The sequence below is a fragment of the Bufo gargarizans genome, chromosome 5 (genome assembly GCF_014858855.1).
Source record: "Bufo gargarizans isolate SCDJY-AF-19 chromosome 5, ASM1485885v1, whole genome shotgun sequence".
Lineage (NCBI taxonomy): Eukaryota > Metazoa > Chordata > Amphibia > Anura > Bufonidae > Bufo > Bufo gargarizans.
Window position 1 is genome coordinate 327,061,333 of NC_058084.1, and position 16,225 is coordinate 327,077,557.

The window sequence follows — 16,225 nt, forward strand, 5'->3', positions numbered from 1 at the left end:
TTTGCAGTTTGCCAAAAGCTATGTAGGTGGCGTGGTGTTGGGTGTAAACTCCACACCAGCTACAAGAGGGAAGAGAAAAGGTACTAGGCCTGAAAACTAGGGAAAGGGGAAAGGTCACCACCTAGTGAATCCCTAAACTGAGCCCTGACTACTATTAGTATGAACAGACCTCGGTGGTAAGAATGTTCATACGCTGGAACCTTGAGCCCTATCTGACCCTAAAGGGCCCTGGATATAGTGTCAGGACAAAAGATGACCTGTTCCTTCCCAGCTGAAGGAACAGGAGACTCCCTCATGCCTCATACCAAAAGGAACTTGACTCCTTATCTGAGATATGGTTTTCCTAACGAATTCTACATTTCCCATCATGCCTGGCTTTGCAGAGACAGAAGGGGTGGAGTATTACCACACTATTCTGTGTCCTCTGAGGGCAGCTATGATAGGACATAGCTGATATTCCTTGACACTGCAGGGTCTCCATGTTCTCCTATGTGATGCAGCTTGAGCTTGTCTGCCCTCTCGGCCCTGTTATCGCTCTCTCCCTTGTGAGCTTTTACATGCAGGAGGCAGGGAGACCAGTGTGAAGCTACATCCCATAAAACTACACTGGAGAGTCAACATTCACAGATAGTACAGATGGGCAGTGTGAGTCAGAAGATCTATATAACTGCAGCTAATCACTGTATACACAAACCTACTTTACATGATACAGAGATATACATAATTAAGCGTAAGGCAGCTCTCATCTGCTACACAACACCCTCTGGGCACGGACAGAGATATACATAAGAACATAGAGTGGGGGGGGGGGGGGGGGGCTGTAAGCTGCCAGAAGGGATTTGATTGGTGATGATGTCATGCTGTAGTCATGCATAGGAAATCAGCCATAGGGAGAGGCAAAGTTCCTGTATACACATTCATGTAATGAAAAGGTTTAATAATAAATGGATGCAACTGAGTATGGGTGAGAGGGGTTACACTGCTAGAATACTGGTGGTGACTTAGTAATATATGTAAATAAAAAAAACCTCTAGAGTGCTTTTTTAAATGGAAACAGTGTACAATGCTTTGTTTACCCTGAGTTGGCACTGCAGGGAAATTAAACACTTATGGCTGGGTTCGTCCACTTATATTACAGCTTATAACTTAGGGTTCCAGTAGTGGGACACTCTGTGATCAGATTATTGCCGGGAGCAGGGTCGTAGCTAGAAATGCATGGGCCCCATAGCAAAAAGAATTTTATGGGCCCCCCAGTGCAATCCACAGATGCCCCTCCCCTAAACAGTGCCATCCACAGATCCCCCTCCCCTAAACAGTGCCATCCACAGATTCCCCACCCCTAAACAGTGCCATCCACAGATCCCCCTCCCCTAAACAGTGCCATCCACAGATACAGATCCCCCTCCCCTAAACAGTGCCATCCACAGATCCCCCTCCCCTAAATAGTGCCATCCACAGATCCTCCTCCCCTAAATAGTGCCATCCACAGATCCCCCTCCCCTAAATAGTGCCATCCACCACAGATCCCCCTCCCCTAAATAGTGCCATCCACCACAGATCCCCCTCCCCGACGCTCACAGGAGCACATTTATAAACTAATCAGTAACTTTAATAATTTAATCATTGACATTGCTGATCTCTTTACTTGGATTGGATTGGATATCTTACTCTGTCTTAGCTCCGGCAACGGTAACAGCAGGCAGTGCGGGTGGGCGGCGCTCACTCACTGACGTCACGCGCCTGCGCCGCCTAGTGGGAGGAGCAAGCGCGTGACGTCAGTGGGTGAGCGCCGCCCGCCCGCACTGCCTGCTGTTACCATTGCCGGAGCTAAGACAGAGTAAGATATCCAAATCCAATCCAAGTAAAGAGATCATCATCAGCGATGTCAATGATTAAATTAAAGTTACTGATTAGTTTATAAATGTGCTCCTGTGAGCGGCGTGGCCCTGTATATTCTAACCCCCAGGCAAGCGTTCCTGTCACCATGGGAACGCCTGGGGGTTAGAATATACCATCGGATTTGAGTTTAGAGCGTGAAAACTCAGATCCGGTGGTATATTCTAACCCTCAGGCAAGCGTCCCCGTCACCATGGGAATGCCTGGGGGTTAGAATATGATCGGATCTTCTGAGTTACTCAGTGGCCTGGCTGGAGCCTCCCCAGCCTCTGTGTCGGCCCGGCCCTGCGTGCGCCCTGCTCCAGTCCTGACTCCTTCTCCCCAGCCAGGCCCGAGCTGCGGACCGCCCGCGCCCCGCCCACTACACTAGTGTAGTGGGCGGCTGCCTGTGTGTGTGTAAATAAAATAAAATTAAAAAAAGCAACAGAAGGCGGCCCCGACGGGCCCCCAGTGGCGTAGGGCCCCATAGCCGTTGCTATGGCGATCCCTACGCCACTGGCCGGGAGATCCTTCTAACATTAAAAACTATATAAATTGTCCAAAGCGGACAACCCTTTTTACCTCTAAACTGACTACAACAGGAGTCATCAAGAGGAGATGACACAATGTATTTTCCTAAGAATAACACTGCACTCACTTTCTTCGCACTGATTTCTATTTTTAGTAAATGATCAGTGACTGGAGATTCTTGTATATTAATTGACAACAGATGAGATTTGGCAAGTAAAAGTAGTAAAATAAATAAAGTATCTTTAATTTATTCTGGCATCATTTGCTCATCTGTTGCCAAAATACTTTACTCAATTTCTAGTACAAAGAGTCATAAGAGGTTAGATGATCTATTTTAAATCAACTTTGCATAGTTATAATACTCATAAATGAGTCATTTTTGGTTTAACTATAGCCATAGCAACTTTTCCAGTTGGAGGCAATTTTTGTTTATGATTGCATTTTACTCATTTTTGGCTAAAATAATATTTTCAATTGGCCTTTATTAAAAAATATTGAGCCGATCTGTCATAAAGGGTTAACCATTTTTCTAGCTGTGACTGGTACTTTCACTTTCACTTTGTTTCAGTCATCTAACAACCGGTTATCGCTAAACTACTAAGATGTCATAAACACTTATTTAAGCCACATTTTTATCAGTAAGATAAGGATTGAGCTTTAATGAGTGTTTATAATGTGAAGGAGCAGAGATAAGGAGCCCATCAGCTCCCAAGATGACGGGAATGAGAGTTTCTACAAATGCTGATCCCTGATAATTTGCCATTAATCAGTGAAATGTATTATTCACAACTTGTTTTATGTTGCATACATGATCCAGTGGATGCCAATATATAAGAGTCACATTACATAGGTACCAAACGTTTCGGCCTATATCGACCTTCCTCAGCGGTATATGATCTGGCAATGACGGCGGACATTGCCATATAAAATTCATGTAATTATATGTTTACTCTCCAGTAAGATCAGTAAGATATGTGCTTTTACAAATGAGAGAAAATATTTCTAATATGTATTAGTGGCAGTAGTCCTATCAGGGCAAATTAATGTGATTGCAGAAGAACTTTCCACTTAAACCCACCGTTATACATTTGAGCCAAGAACACTGCGAAATGCAGCTCTCACTGTGTAAGAACAGCAGATCATTGGGGGTTCCAGCAGAAGGACTATCAGTGATCAGTTCCATGTCAGAAGAGGTACTGTATATAAGCAGTTGAGTTTGCCCTGATGCTACAAACCTCTTAATAAATGTTGCCAATGTACAGTTGCGACATGTAGCCCCTAATACATGTTGCCTTTCTGTAATAAACAAAAAAACAACTATTATTTTAGAATTGATGGAGCCCAACTGCTTGTGATGACAGGAAGCTGAAATGTACATTAAAGAGGACCTTTCACCGATCCTGACATTGTGAACTAAGTATACAGACATGGAGAGCGGCGCCCGGGGATCTCACTGCACTTACTATTATCCCCGGGCGCCGCTCCGTTCTCCTGCTATGCCCTCCGGTATCTCCGGTCACAAAGTTATAGTAGGCGGAGTCTGCCCTTGTTCTTCTGTAGCGCTGGCCAATCGCATTGCAGAGCTCACACCCTGGGAGAAAATAACCTCCCAGGCTGTGAGCTCTGCGCTGCGATTGGCCAGCGCTAGAGCAGAACAAGGGCAGACTCCGCCTATTATAACTTAGTGACTGAAATCTCTGCCTACTATAACTTAGTGAGCAGAGATACCGGAGGGCATAGCAGGGAGAACGGAGCGGCGTCCGGGGATAATAGTAAGTGCAGTGAGATCCCCGGGCGCCGCTCTACATGTCTGCATAGTTAGTTCACAGTGTACAAACCGGTGAAAGGTCCTCTTTAAGTTGGCAAGGCATGTTTCTTGGTCCCTTTGATATTTATAGATAGTGAGAAATGTTTACATTCTGGGGCAGCCTCTTATGCCACATGCACATCAGGGGTCTCTACGAACTTGGTAAGGAATCAGTTAATTACAAAAAATATTTCCAGCATTTTGGATGATGTTGACTTGTTTACTTTGGCACTAATGATTTCTGTTTGTTAATAGCAAAAATAACAGAAGTGCCAGAGACAAATAGCGATAAACCGACCCCATTGACTATAATGAGGCCCACCTGACATCTGTTCAGGACTTCAGTATTTCAGTGGTCTTTTATGTGTTTCAGTTAGGTCATCAATATCAGATTGGCTTGGGTCTGACTCTCGGGACCTGCACCAATCAGCTGTTTGAGGAGGCCATGGTGCTCCTGTGTGTGCCACAGCCTCCATGCAGCTTACCAAGCACAGTGCCGTCTATTGGACAGCGGCTGGGCATGATATTGCAGCTCAGCCCCAATTAATTTAATGGAACTAAGCTGCTCCATGGCCATGTGATGTCACTGGAGCTCCACAGTCTCTTCAAACAGCTGATCAGACCCCCACCAATCTGTTATTGATGACCTATCCTGAGGACAGGTCATCAATATCAAAATCTCGGACAACCCCTTTAAATCTTAACGCGTTCTGGTCCTGGATCTTAAATGTCTTTATGCACTGTTTGTCTACGCTACCTCTGTACAATAGAGGAGTGTTCAAGAGCAAGTGTTTCCTTGATATGATTGCCCCTATGCCAATGCTATTTTGCAATGTTACATAAAGCATTAATTGTTTTCTGAGTGACCGATCAGCGCCCACTCTTATTGCAATATCCCTGAGTCACACTCTGGTACACTGTGCTGATTGTTGTCTTTGTAGAGGAAACTGGAAACAAATGGATGTAAATTGGCATTTATTAACTCGATCTGTCCTCCCACAAGGAAAGAACATTTGAAAATCATATTGTACAAAGCAATGAATTGTGGAATTATATAGAATTTCCTTTTTGCCCACTTTCATATTTTCTGTACCAATCTATCAGTTGTATTCTTACAAAGTGAAACAGAGAAATCAGAGCTGAAACTCATGTGAGTTTTAGTCTTTTATTATGTGACTTGCCCACAAATGCAAGAAATTCCAGCCACAGTTTTGCTTCATACGGAATCAAAAACTGTAAAAAAAAAAAAAAAAAAGCTCTGTATGCCTCTGTGAAATCTGAGGCATAAGTAGAGGCCTCATGCACCTCTATGGCAGCCTTATTACAATCGGACCTTAAAATTTAAAGTGTCTCGGAAATGGCTGTGGATTTAACCCATTGCATTGCAAAGAGTGAAATCTGCACTGGAGATCCATAGGATAAATTAACATGCTGCAGATTTTAAATCCACACTGCAGGTTAATTTACACTATGGATCCCCCCCCCCCTTCCCACGTGTGGCTTACTTAAAATTCCATCTTCTTGGCTGGTACTGTACATGACTGGGGATTTGTTGAAAATCCACACTGACAGATCCACAGCGTATCCACCATGTGTGAACATGCTTTCAAAGTTATAGTATTGTCATAAAACTGACAGCAACAGAGACAAGTGAACAGTAATAGCCATACCATAACTGTCAGCCAGTGCGTCCATAACTGCAGACACATTGCTCCTATTATATAGGTAACACAGTAAGATTCAAATCTTTCATGCACAAAGAGCTTAAAGTGTCCAGTCTGCTTCTTTATTTCTTATACCACTTTTAGATGTGAACGGTGATTCTGTCTCTGTACCATAACTGATGAGACAGTAGAAGTTGTGTAACATACAACCTTCATAGTGCTGCAAATTCTTAAGAAAGTGTGAAATTGGGTGAATCAGCCCTAGCATGGAGGCCCCAATTTGCGCAAATTGTGCCAATTTCATGAACTATATAAAATAATAATTATTATTATTAGTATTATTATCAGATATATTCATGCTCATTTTCTTTTTTCTTTTAGACACATCTTATTTCTAACACAGACATTATTAGAGCTGGGGGTTTACATTATGTATTTGTGGCATACAATAAAAAATAATGCAAATATATAATCACTTTACTTGGTATCCTAGGAGCAAATTTAGTTCTGAGTTTTCCAATGAATAATAGAGCATACTGGTAAAATTGCTCCAAAGAAATTGCACATTGATATCTAAGTAAATTTAATAGCAAAAATCATACCATGAACTAAGAACAGGTTTAAAGTGTATTTTTGCAGCAAAATTTGTAGGAAATAATTATATAGTAATAGAAAATGTATTGCAATGGTAATGCAAAGCAGCTACAAATACTGTTTACATTTGTGCAGACGGTGTCTGCTGAAGTTACAGATTGTCTCCGACAGATCATGGGTCAGGTCATGACCTAACAACTAGTTTCCAATGTTCTCTCATGTTCTGGGTGTACAAAGTTACCAGCAAAGCTACAATGTATGTGTACAATTCTCAAAATTATTATACAGGTTATTATTTTCTTTTTGTTAGCCAAATATGGTGAAATAAATACAATTAATTAATTGTCTCTCTATGAAAAAGCTGCATTTGTAATTTTTTTTGCAATTGTACACTTGCATTGACCCAATTTATGCAGGGTCCCAATGATGGCCTTCAGGCTTGCTAGGTACAGAAGCTGACCCTGCCAGAAGTATTGTAATGTATATTACCAGTGATAAAAGATTCTAAGTGCAATTCTCCTAGTGGGACTTCAAGTGAAAAAAAACAACAACAAATATATATACTACACATTAATGGTATCTCTCTGTCCGTAATGACCCAGTTTATTAAATGATCACCTTATTTATCCTGCTTTATGAATGCTGTAAAAAATGTATTATTTGGAAAGTCTTTCACTATTTTTCACATTTTGTTGTGTTGTGGCCTTGTACTAGAAAAAAAATAATTCAAGTTTTTCTCATCATTTTGCACTCAATATCCCATGATGAGAAAGGGAAGGATGTTAGAGGCTTCGTTCTCCCACCTCTGTCACCTCCCTCCAAGTCTTGATTGACAGGGCCAGGCAGCATTCGCATCCTCCTGCTGGCCCTGAGTGCATGGTAAATCTCACGCCTGCACCATTCCTTCACTGTGCCTGCTCCGAATACTAAACGGCATGGCGCAGGCGAGAGATTTACCATGCACTCAGGGCCGGCAGGAGCATGCGAACGCTGCCTGGCCCTGTCAATCAAGACTTGGAGGGAGGTGACAGAGGTGGGAGAACGGAGCCTCTGGGAGCAGGAGCAATCCACCGCTCCTAGAGGCTAATTTGCATATTATGAAAGTTACATTTATGGAGTAACGGGGGGATGGATACAATTAGGAATAGGCTAGATAGGTTTAGCTGACATTAGCACATCGCTAATGTCAGCCAGTTTAATTTAGGTATTTCTGGTGACAGAAACCCTTTAAGTCATCTTTGGCAGCAATTACAGCCTCAGTGTTCTTAGGTATGATGCCATAAAGTGAAGTGGACTACAAATCCCATGAGCACTTGCTACTCCCTGCAGCCAATAGCAGGGGGACCAGGGAGAAAGGCTAAGGAAGGAAGAGGAACAGCAGCCATCTTAGAGACAGCAGCATGGCCAGCACATAGAGAGACTGAGAGATCTCCACAGACAGAAGTGAGCCCTGCTACAGCACAGTCCTGACATCTCCTGTGATTCCTGTGTGAGAAGAGAAAGCTGAGCTGCTGCATTAATCCTTCAGCCTAGCCTAGACAGCTCCTGTGTTTCTAGTGTGAGAAGAGACAGTTCCGCTGCTACTCAGGATAGGTCATCGATATCAAATCTGTATGAGGAGATGGCATGCGCTGTGCGCACATGCCGTCTCCCTTCTCTCGTCCTGCTTTGCTGCTGTCATCTATGGCAAAAACCATAGACAGCAGCAACGGACAGGAAGAGAGTAGGAAGTCGGCATGTGCACACTGAGCACACCGTCTCCTCATACAGCTGATCAGCAAGAGTGTCGGACCCCCGCCAATCTGATATTGATGACCTATCCTGAGGATAGGTCATCAACAGTAAAAGCCCGGACAACCTCTTTAAGACCGGCGTCTAAAACTTCGGTCTTAATAAATGTGCTCCTTAATCTGTTCTGTTAAAAAATAGAGTAATTGACAACAGGCGATCTAATATATAGGTGTGTTTATCTAGTTCAACTGCTGCGCCATTCATACTTAGTTACATAGTTACATTACTGATTCAGTTACTGTACATTGTGGCCAACAGACATTTGTATGGGCCCTCAAAAGGAAAGGGCAGTGGCAAAAATGTAGCTGCAGCCGGCACAAGTAGCAGCAGAAGAAGGGTTAGTGGTAGCAACAGCCACAGCAACAGGCCAGAGCTGCCAGTGTTAACCAGCGGTCGTGTTTTGACCAACAATCCAACTGTACTGGAATGGTTGACTCGCTCTTCAACATCATCTCAAGTGACGTTAGACACACACTTAGTTGGCATGGCCCAGGAACAACCTCTGTGCCCTCACCTGTCCTGCAACTGCCACTTTCTTTTGCTGCTCCTTCTGCTTAGCAAGTAATACATGCTGCTGGCTCTGCTCCGCTTTTCAGCGAGGATGATCTTAGTGAGGACAGTCAGCAGCTACAGGTAGTGTTGAGCGAATCGAAGTTAACAAAGTGAAATTCGATCCAAAGCTGAATTTCCTGGTGCTTCAAAGTAACAATTCAGATTTTTTTTCCTAAAATGGCGGCTGCACGTGTTAAAAAGTAGTAAGTGTAGGGGAGACAAGCCAGGGAACGCAAGATCACCCATAATGCCTCACAGCCAGCCAATTCAGAGCTGTCCACCGCCTGTGATGTCACAGCCCTTTTAATGTCTAATCCCACTTGGTCGTCACCATTTCTGTGTCAGCTGCGCATAGGGAGAGATGTGGAAGCTTAGATGACAATCTGTAAAAAAAAAATGAAAGCTGAATTGCGAGGGAAAGGGACAATGCAGGGACAATCATCTGAAGCTGTAGGGATAAGGGACCATGCAGGTTGAATCAATCGCGGTGTAGGGCACAGAGCAATCTAACAGAATGATGTCCATATTGGGATGTCCACATTGATTAATAGAAAATCAATTCTTTTAGTCCCTGATTCACAAATTGGGATGATACACCTGTCTCATTGTATTGTTTGGGGCGTGTCTACATTGATATTTAACCGCTTCTGTTAGCCAAACTTACTGTGATTTAGTGTTACAGAGTGGTCTTATTTAACACAGTGTGGGCAGTGCAAATTAACTTTAATTAGACGTTATTGGACGACTGTTTCCCTTACAAGGCTGAGGCACAAGTGGCACCTGCCGGCGAAGGTTAGACACACGGCAGTCCCTTGTCACTGCCTGCCCTGTGAGAGATCTGAGAAGATCGGATAGACTTGCAGCACGTGAGTCTATCTGACAGGGATTTCTGTGTTTCCTTTCTGTTTGTTGTTGTGGGCTGGATCCCACCTTTCCACAGTCTCTGCTCGTTAGCTGTTTAAGAGGCTATATTTAAGTCCGCCTCTTACTGCTGACTTTGAGGTTGATATTTTCCTTCTGGAGTTCTATACTGGTTGTTTGTGGATACTCTACTTCCTGCTCGTCTCATGCTAAGTCCTCCTGTTTTCTCCTTTCTGCATGTGTTGCTGCTAGGTCTCAGGGAGACGCTGGTCCTTAGGGTTTGCTACAGTGTCAGCAGGACTTTGGTTCCAGCGTATGAGTTCGTTCACCATCAGGACTTGCTCTTACTGTCAGCAGTCAGGGAGAGGCTCAGGGATTGTTAGGAGGTTACCATTCCCTCCTCCCTAGCTTTAGGGCCTAGTCTGTTTACCTGTTGCTATTTGTTTACTTGGTGTTCCTCTTATCCCCACTTGCCGTGACATCCCTTCAGTGAAGCACACAAATTGCTCCACCACCTGGACTCAAATTCATTGTAACTAATACGCTCTTTTAGTGAAAAAATTTGTCTGCAATTGTTTATGGTCAGAACTACGATGGTATTACCAGACTAATCACTCCATCAATTGGACCCAAATTCATCATTCCTAGCTAACACTGTGTTATCAAAATTTTATTTTGTGGCACTCTGACAACCATGAGAAATTTAAAGCTAATTCTACATCACTGTGCAGCGAGATGAAATATTAACTGATCCGGATGCCTCCATAAGGTTCGGGATCCCTCCATACTATGAACCTAATGGTATTTTTCTTTCAACATGTATTTTGGTTAAAACCGGATGGGCCGAACTTGCTGGATGTATCAAAACTGGATAGGCCGAACTTGCTGGATGTATCAAAACCAGATGGGCCTAACTTGCTGGATGGGTCAAAACCGGATGGGCCGAACTTGCTGGAGCAGCTGGATTATTGCCATAAGGGAGAAGTGTCAACCCAAGTTCATTGTAGCTAATACTTTTTTTGGTCAGTGTTTTGCATCAGTATTTGATCAGGATTTGTAAGCCAAAAGCAGGAGTGGGTACAAAACACAGATAAGTTGCAAATAATGAATTACATTTTATCTCTGTTTTGGACCCACTCCTGTTTTTGGCTTGCAATTACTGATCAAATAGGCTTTACTAATCAAGAGTCTTTATGGATGCTCAAAATGCAGGATTGTTTTATGTTCTTCTGATGGATCAGAAGAATGGAAACATAAACAGTGATGTGAACACAGCCTTACTGTCACTGCTGCTGCCCCCGCTTCCCACTCTGTCATGGGGCCACTGTTGTCAAGGTTACTGCAACTGCTGCTGCCCCCTCTCCCCACTCTGTCATGGGGACACTTTTGTCACTGTTACTGCCACTGCTGCTGCCCCCTCTCCCCACTCTGTCATGGGGACACTTTTGTCACTGTTACTGCCACTGCTACTGCTGTTGCCACCATGCCCACTCTGTTATGGGGCCACTACTGCGGCTGCTGCCGCCGTCCCCACTATGTAAAGGCGCCACTATTGTCATGGCTGCTGCCACTGCTACTGCTGCTAGCTACCACCGTCCCCACTCTGTCATGGGACCACTACTGCCACTGCTGCTGCCACCATTGTCCCCACTCTGTAATGGGGCCACTATTGTCACGGTTACTGCCACTGCTGCCTCCACCATCCCCACTCTGTCATGGGGCCACTACTTGAATCTTGGGGCATTGCACGGTTAAGTCCATGGTGATAAAGTAGACCTGACGCTTTTATTGAACTTCAATACTGACGCACAGTAATTCCACAGTAAACAAAAGGGATTAGCTAAAAATCTTGGTGCCCTGCACAGTGATGTAGATGGCGATGAATTACAACTGCCTGTAATACTGATGGTACAGTACCTACAGAACAGATTAACTATGAATGTGGGTGCACTAGAACGTAATGCAAACGGCGATACACTCTCCCTGCACTGTCCCTGCAGTTTACGTTCCAAGCCTTCACACTGCGATTGGGCCACTAAGTGGGATGCATATGATTAGGCAGAGTGGCATGGGTGTACCAGATTTATTGCGATACATGACGATTAATTTGGGACCAAACAAATTTTTGACAAACTTTGGTGAATCATCGAAATTTAATTATTCCAAACTTCGCTCATCTCTATCCAGGAAAGCAGGGAGTAAAAAAAAACAAAAATGGAAAATTGTCCAGTCAGTAAGGGTTTAAAACACCTTTGGGGGACACTGACACTTTTTTCTGCATTTTGAACTATACCCACTTTAACTGGGGCATTCAAAGGAGCCCAATTACAAGGGAAAACAGCCTCCTGTTGGGACATTCCTCTATTCACTGCATACAACTAATTGAGCGCTATGCACCAAGGAAAGGAGAAGGCATAATTGGTAATAAACTATTTCTGTCTTTTCCTCTGGATCCTTGAATGTCAGTGATTGTAAGAGCCTAAGGGCTCTTTCACATTTGTGTTCTTTTCTTCCGGCATAGAGTTCTGTCGTCGGGGCTCTATGCCGGAAGAATCCTGATCAGTTTTATCCTAATGCATACTGAATGGAGTGAAATCCGTTCAGGGTGCATCAGGATGTCTTCAGTTCCGGAACGGAACGTTTTTTGGCCGGAGAAAATACCGCAGCATGCTGCGCTTTTTGCTCCGGCCAAAAATCCTGAAGACTTGCCGCAAGGCCGGATCCGGAATGAATGCCCATTGAAAGGCATTGATCCGGATCCGGCCTTAAGCTAAACGTCGTTTCGGCGCATTGCTGGATCCGACGTTTAGCTTTTTCTGAATGGTTACCATGGCTGCCGGGACGCTAAAGTCCTGGCAGCCATGGTAAAGTGTAGTGGGGAGCAGTATACTTACCGTCCGTGCGGCTCCCGGGGCGCTCCAGAGTGACGTCAGGGCGCCCCACCTGCATGGATCACGTGATCGCATGGCACGTCATCCATGCGCATGGGGCGCTCTGACGTCATTCTGGAGCGCCCCGGGAGCCGCACGGACTGTAAGTATACCGCTCCCCCGCTCCCCACTACTACTATGGCAACCAGGACTTTAATAGCGTCCTGGCTGCCATAGTAACACTGAACGCATTTTGAAGACGGATCCGTCTTCAAATGCTTTCAGTTCACTTGCGTTTTTCCGGATCCGGCGTGTAATTCCGGCAAGTGGAGTACACGCCGGATCCGGACAACGCAAGTGTGAAAGAGGCCTAAATCTGGCGCTCACATGTATGTTGCTTGGTTGTAATGGGGTTAAATAAAGTTATTGACTTGACAATCATATTTGATAACATACAACCAGCATCACCTCCAGAAGGAGCAAAGCAGCTGAACTACCGTACTTGTATGAAATGCATGGAAAATAAACCTTTATTCTTTGTGACGATTGCTAGAATGATGTTATGAAGTTTAGGCTTTTTCTTGATTTATAACTTTTTGTTTTACATGTATGTGGTTTGCACATTAGGCTACATAAATGTATTTCAGCTATAACCTTTAACAACTGAAAATTCTTAGAATAAAGTATGTAGAGACACTACAGTGGGGTTTTTGCATCAAATGTGTGAAAATTGTGTTAACTGCTGAACACATTGCAAACTCATGTGAAACTGGGTTGTGGTTTTTGTGTTATACAAGATGATCTGTTTCCTAATTTATTCTGGCTTCTTTACTTCTTGAACTTTTTTTTTACAACTTAATTATACAAAAAAGATTAAATAATGTGGCAGTAGTTTTGCCTGCTTTTAAAGATCACTCCTACTTAAAGGGAATGTACCACCTATAATTAGGGCTATAGACAAAATAGATTGGAGGGGACTTGTTGGTTTCTATAGGAGAAGTTTCTAGACATACTCCATGTTCCGGAAGGGTGTAGATCACTATGTCCATTGCCTATTTTAAGTAATGGATCCTGTGTTATACATAGTGGTTATCTATCATTTGAATCATGTCATGATAATGAGATGACTGCTGACTGCTGATCTGTACGGAAAAGGTAGTCCTGACATAATTTTAGGCTTAGTAGGCTGTTTTCTGATACATACTATACCAGAACAGAAAGTTTGATTATTTACTGCACTCAAAACAAGTATTGCTAAATGCAGATATTAGTGATGGATGCTATAACTGTTATGTATTACCGGTAAGATTTAATTGTCCATGCATTTGAAAAATGTAGAATGTGTTTTGTGACACAACCCCTTTTAAGGACCAAAAGTCAAAATGTTTTCATGTTTCCCTCCCCGCCTTCTCACCTTTTTTTACTTTTCCACCTATATAGCCATACGAGAGCTTGTTTGAAATGTAAAAACAAAAACAAAAATTTCTTTATGTCATATTCTGGCGCCCAAATCTTTTTTTTATTGTGTAGACTAATATTTTGGTGAGGGGAGCTGTAGTTTTTATTGATACTGTTTTTGTGTACAATTTTTTTTTATAGGCATAATTATCAAAAAATAAATAAAATTCTGGCATTGTGGCATTCACTGCACGTGATAAATAAAATAATGACAAACCCTCTGTTAGATCCAACAGGGAACAAACGGATAAAGGAAAGCTTTATATGTCTCTTTCCTGTTGGATCAGAACCTAGGATGAAAAAAAGGCCACACTATAACTCTTGGCACTGTGACTTCCATTATTATATGGGAACTGCCGACAGACATTGTTGTAGTGCAACTTGGCCGAATAACCACTTCTTGATGCAAGGTTTTGCAGAGATGAGTATAAAGCTAGGTTCACATCTGCAGTGAAATTCCAGTTCTCTGTTTCAGTATAGAAATAGAACACCAGAATTGCCGGATCGGGCATGTGTAAGACACTGCCGGTGCCTGGCTATAATAGGGCCTGTTGGCTTTCTGGCATGTAAGGATACTTTCAGGCAAACTGTATGCAAACGCATGTAATTTTTTCTGACTGATCAGGCATTTTTCAGACTGATCAGGATCCTGATAAGTCATGAAAAATGCCTGATCAGTCAGAAAAATGCATTGCAATTTTCCGGTGTAGGCTACTTTCACACTTGCGGCAGTGTGATCCGGCGGGTAGTTCCGTCGTCGGAACTGCCCGCCAGATCCGCCGATCTGCCGCTGACTGAAAGCATTTGTGAGACGGATCCGGATGCGGATCCGTCTCACAAATGCATTGCAAGGACGGATCCGTCTTTCCGCTTGTCATGCGGACCGACGGATCCGTCTTGTACATTTTTCTCATTTTTACCGATCTGCGCATGCCGGAACGACGGATCCGGCATTCCGGTATTCTGAATGCTGGATCCGGCGCTAATACATTCCTATGGTAAAAAATGCCGGATCCGGCGTTCAGGCAAGTCTTCAGTTTTTTTTCCCCGGAGAGAAAACCGTAGCATGCTGCGGTTTTCTCTTTTGCCTGATCAGTCAAAACGACTGAACTGAAGACATCCTGATGCAAACTGAACGGATTACTCTCCATTCAGAATGCATGGGGATAAAACTGATCAGTTCTTTTCCGGTATAGAGCCCCTGTGACGGAACTCTATGCCGGAAAAGAAAAACGCAAGTGTGAAAGTACCCTCATCAGGCAAAACGGATCCGGTATATTTTTTCTTCTACTTTTTAAAAGTCTGCGCATGCGCAGACCAGAAGGACGGGTTCAGCATTCCGGTATTTTGAAAAAAATGCCGGATGCGGCATTCAGGCAAGTCTTCAGTTTTTTTCGCCGGAGATAAAACCGTAGCATGCTACGGTTTTCTCTTTTGCCTGATCAGTCAAAATGACTGAACTGAATACCCCCTGATGCATCCTGAACGGATTACTCTCCATTCAGAATGCATGGGGATATGCCTGATCAGTTCTTTTCCGGTATAGAGCCCCTGTGACGGAACTCTATGCCGGAAAAGAAAAAGGCTAATGTAAAAGTAGCCTTAGGCAGCATGTGGCTTACTGTTTAGCACTGGTGCCTTGTAGCGCTGAGGTGCTAGGTTTGAATCTGACCAAGGACAGCATCTGCATGGAGTTTGTATGTTCTTCTAGTGTTTGCATGGGTTTTTTCCCACACTCCAAAGACATACTGATAGGGAACTTAGATTGTGAGCCCCATAGGGGACAGCTTGATGCTAATGTCTATAAAGTGCTGTGGCATATCGCAGCGCTATGTAAGTGAGTAAAAAATAAAAATTATAATAAATGGATACTTGTACTTTGCCAGACAAAGTACTGCTGCATGCAGAGCTGTTTAGTATTTTTGTATGCCCGAATTTGTGACCAAGGATCCTCCTGGAAACTCTGACGCAGATGGAATCAGAAAGTTACTCCTCAACTCTGAGGCTTGTATAGCAGCAAAACCTGGCCTCCACAGCAGTTGGGCCCCATAGCTGATGAAAGGCCTGGCACCCTGGTTGGTAAACCATTAGCTTCATCCTATGGTAATAGAACTCGTCTAAATGTGATAGAGCTAAACGTCATTACTCTGTGCCAGAGCTGTAACTAGTAACTATGGGATCCCATGCAAATCTTAAAATGTGGGCCCCATTCCAGCATGACC